This window comes from Clarias gariepinus, chromosome 28 (genome assembly GCF_024256425.1).
Source record: "Clarias gariepinus isolate MV-2021 ecotype Netherlands chromosome 28, CGAR_prim_01v2, whole genome shotgun sequence".
Classification (NCBI taxonomy): domain Eukaryota; kingdom Metazoa; phylum Chordata; class Actinopteri; order Siluriformes; family Clariidae; genus Clarias; species Clarias gariepinus.
Genome location: NC_071127.1, coordinates 2,509,521 through 2,514,552, shown reverse-complemented (window position 1 = coordinate 2,514,552; position 5,032 = coordinate 2,509,521).

The window sequence follows — 5,032 nt, the reverse complement described above, 5'->3', positions numbered from 1 at the left end:
GATCTAAAATTTTACTCCTAGCTGTATGCGGTCCTATGACTAGAACTTCTGTCTTATCCGGATTTAGCAGAAGAAAGTTAATTAGCATCCAATTTCGTATGTCCTGCACACATTGCTCAATTTTAGTAAGCTGTTTTTTCTCATCAGGTTTTGCTGAGACATATAACTGTGTATCGTCAGCATAACAATGAAAACTAATACCATGCTTACGGATTATGTTGCCCAGAGGAAGCATGTAAAGGGAAAAAAGCAGTGGACCTAAAACTGAACCCTGCGGAACGCCAAACTCCACTAGAGAACATGCAGAATAATCACCATTTAAGTCTACATACTGATAACGATGGGTCAGATAGGATCTGAGCCAGGAGAGGGCTGTACCCTTAATTCCCACTACATTTTCTAATCTGTGAAGAAGAATAGCGTGATCAACAGTGTCAAAAGCTGCACTGAGGTCAAGTAATACAAGCATAGTTACACAACCCTGATCAGAGGCCAATAGAATGTCATTTACTACTTTAACGAGCGCTGTCTCTGTACTGTGATGAGGCCTAAATCCTGACTGATACAGTTCATGTATGCCATTTCTATGTATATATGAGCATAGCTGCTCCGCTACTATCTTTTCCAGGATCTTAGAGATAAAGGGGAGGTTTGGTATTGGTCTGTAACTGGACAGCTGACAGGGGTCGAGGTCAGGTTTCTTAATTATTGGTTTGATAACTGCTAATTTAAAAGATTTTGGAACATATCCAATGCTGAGTGAAGAATTAATTATTCTCAACAGGGGTTCTATTATTGCTGGTACTATCTGTTTAAGAAAATGTGTCGGTACAGGATCTAATTTACAGGTTGATGAATTTGAAGAAGAGATGAGTGAAATTAGTTCATTCTCTTCAAGGGGAGTAAAGTATTCTAGGTTCTGGTCTGACATGGCTAGATTAACATCTGCATCAATTACAGTGGTCAAAGTGGTCCATGAACTGGATCATGTGCTAGGGAACTTACACATAATTTCTTCTCAAATCTACCTTTTGTTAATGTGTAGTTTTACCATACTTTTATATAAGTACATAAACTAATATAAATAAGTTTATGTATAGACTTGAGGCTAAGCGAAATGTAGGGGCATTTCTGACTGGAGCAGGAGTGTGCCTTTTTCTTTATACATTTAGGCATTTGGCAGACGCTTTTACCCATAGCGACTTATAAAAGTGCTTTGAAGTTTCAGTCACTGAAAACTTCATGTACATGATAATTAAATAAAGGTGGTTGTAAGAGCCATATTTCATTCTTGTGATTTGTTGTTGTGTTTGTCTTTATTTTATTATTTAAGCATTAAGTTTATAAAGTTTATTAGTTAAGCATTTAGTATTATACTCGTAAGTTGTATTGTGACATCATTTCATAAGTTGTTCTGTGACATCATCCAACAGTTGTGTAGCTGCATGTCTATCACGCACGTTAGTTGTTGTTAAGATTCGGAAGTGTGGAGAACACAAGCTTTTGACCGTAATCTGCTATAGTACCGCAAGCTGAAAGATATAACAAATAAGTTGTTGTAACAATAATTCAAGACCGTAAGACCGTAAGCTACAGGACACAGCAAACGACTTGTCATGACCACAGTGGATTTATGCAAGAAACTGTAACAACTGTTGAGTTTTGATGTTGAAAATAAAACAAGAGACAAAGAAATCAACAGACGTCTGAGTCGTGAGTAACAATGTGTAACAAGAAAGATACGCGTCCGAAATTTTGAATAACATGCCCGCACAGTGGTAATAGCCTGATTTTATTAAGGCTGATTATCGCAGTATTGGGCCGGTATTGAGTCACACCAATAGGTCCGTTCCCTACCACAACCATCAACAGGGAACATTCCCAGTGTCAAACTCTGTAAAGATCAGCGTGAGAGTAATTCAGCACTCACCTTAGAATCAGTGCTTGGAAGTGTTACATCCGGGGTCATCTGTCCCTCTCGCAAAGAACTCACTGCTGCAACAGGGTACTTGGGGTACTAGCCTCACAATGGGAGGTAGTCCTTTAATAGTTTTAAAGCAATACACAATAGATGAGGATAACTAAGCAATATAGTTCAAAGGAAAGTACAATGAGCACAGGGACTTGTGAACTCAAAATACGAACAATTCTTAAAAACATCATCAAAGTGCAACAGAAGTTCTTTTATATCCTGGTTCTGTGAATAAAGGTCCTACAATCCAGTTGGCAGGTCTTAACCCTATAATGTAACAACAAATAAGCTGAGATGCTCTCTTCAATACCAATAAATAGTTTTAACAAGATAAGCAGAAAACATAAGATTGCCCTTTGTCTCACAAATTGTCATAAATTTTTTTTAGAGGTGCAGTGACCGCAGACCCTGCACCTCACAGCACATTCCATGAATGATGTTTTCTGATATCATCTGCTTTGGTTTCCGCAGCTCCCCAAACATTAACTGGTTCTTTTTCCACAGACGATGTCAGGAAGAGAGGCCCCCTCAGCACTTCATCTTGCAATCGCCCTGTGCAGTTTCCTACGACGCCTTTTGTCCCATCTAGCTGCAGTTTGCCTTGCTCTTATTTCAATAACATGTTCAGCTTCAGGCACCACACCTCCTAAAAAGAGCTGGGTCATATGACAACTTAAAAAAATTAGCATTTATATATGTACAGGACAATAAGTATTTTGCTGCATGTATTTATGGTAGTAGTCTAAAAACTCAAAAGAAACTTTGATCTTGGAATGATTTTAATCGTGAGTTTTAAGCCTTAACATGTCAGAACTTCAAGTTTCACATACACATGCTGTCTCTGTCTCTCACTTGCGCAAACACACACACACACACGGAGTTGTAATGCTTTATTTTTTTATGTGAATGTGCAATGAAAATTCCATTATGGAATGTTCTATGCATTTTAAACACACCCATCTCATCTTGTATAATGTCTTACTGATTGTCAATACCGTTATTGCAAATGGATTTGTTCTAACCCAGACATCTAGACATCACAATGTGGCCCTTGTTACACTAGCTACAGTTACAACGGCAAATGAAAGTGAATGGGACATGTTAGGCAGCAAGGAAAAATTTTGTCTCCGAAGCTGTAGGGATGGGGAAAAAAATGCGTAAAAGGATTCGAGTGACTGACATGGGCCAAATTGTGATGTCTTGACTGCATTATATTTACTCCAAACATGCAGCTCTTGTGGGATGTTCCCAGCCTGCAGTGGGCAGGACGTACCAAAAGTGCTCCAAAGTGAACTGGCAACAGGATCATAGGTGGCCAAGGCTTACTGATGCACATGGAGAGTAAAGGCTGGCTCATGAAGTTTTGTGCATGCCACTTCCCTAGACAAATGTCGTATGTTAATTTTTTTTTTATGCAAAAAAAGTGACGGATCTTTATTTTCTCTCAGGCATCTTCTTTTTGATTCAGGCATCAAATACGGGCGGGCAGCTGCTAGAGACTGTGGGTGTCGAAATTGACAGTGGTTATGACTGTGTATGTGACAAATAACGTGAATTTGATTTGAATTTTACTTGAGTCTGTAATTGGTGACAAAGGTGTTTAAAAAAATGTTTCTCATGGTCCAAGAGTCCTTCAGGTGCCTTTTGGCAAACTCCAGGCGCTCCTGTCATGTGCCTTTTACTGAGGAGTGGCTTTTGTCTGAAAAATTCCAAGAAAAAAAACTCTTTCCTCTACCAACATGCGAGACAGCTGTCAGTCCTTGTACATTCAAATCACCTACCACTTAAGCTCATTTTATCAACACAGAGTATTTTACCCAATCACCACATTAACCATGAGTAACCATCTCTGCAGCACTCCATGGCTGTTCTTTTGGAAGCTTCTCCTCTCTTCACAGAGAAACACTGGAGCTCTTTCAGAGTGACCATTGGGTTCTTGGTTACATCCCTAAATATGGCTCTTCTCCCTGAGTCACTCAATTTGGCTAATGGGCCCCCTCTGGGAAGAGTCCTGGTGGTTCCAAACTTCTTAAATGTATGGATGATGGAGGCCACTGTGCTCATCTGGACTTTCACTGTTGCAATGTTTTCTGTAGCCAAATCTGTGACTTGATACAATCCTGTCTGAGTGGTCTACAGACAAGTCCCTGTACTTCATGTTAACTGTGGGTTCTTATATGGACAGGTGTGTGTCTTTTCCAATCATGTCAAATCAGCTGAATTTACCATCGAATGTTCAGTGGAAAGAGAATGCACCTGAGCTTAATTTTGAGTGTCATGGCAAAGAATGAAATATATGATTTTTTTTTTTTTTTAATATACATTTGCAAAGATTTTAAACAAACTCTTTTCACATTGTCATTATGGGGTATTGTTTGTATAATTTTGAGGGGAAACAATGAATTTAATATAATTTGGAATAAGGCTGTAATACAGCAGAATGGGGGGAAAGTGAAGCACTGGAAACAGCTGAAAGACATCAAAGACGACACCTTTGGGTGTTGAAAGTGACCAATTAAAGGTACAGAGATAAAGTACCGTCTCCACCACCAAAGTTGCAAAAGTTCAACATGACATCCGTGTGACTGTGAAGCAGCTCTGAGAGAATAGTGCTCACTAGACCACAAGGTTGGAGGGTTATGTGTCTTTCTCTGAGGTCCTGACTGGTCAGTTACCAAAGAGATTTGCACTTATTAAATACAAAATCATGAATTGCATGCTTAATTGTTTTGCATTTTGAAATCAAGGAAAGCATTTTTTTAAGCATTTTAAAAAACAACCATTTTGAAATCAAGAAAATAACAATCATAAATTCTGCTAAAATGCGGACAGGAAGCAACAGTTTCTCATGCCGTGACTCATTACTTCCATGAGAAATTTCACGATTTTTAGCTTGACTTATTCACATCAAGATCTGATGAATTTATCTTAGAGTTCTTGTGCTTTCTAAATGATCTCAAATAAGTATAACTCTGTCCCCTATGTCCACAGTGATATGGCTGCTGTCCTGCATGACCCTGCTGAAGGTCCTTGAAGGTACTGCAGTCACTAAAACCCCAT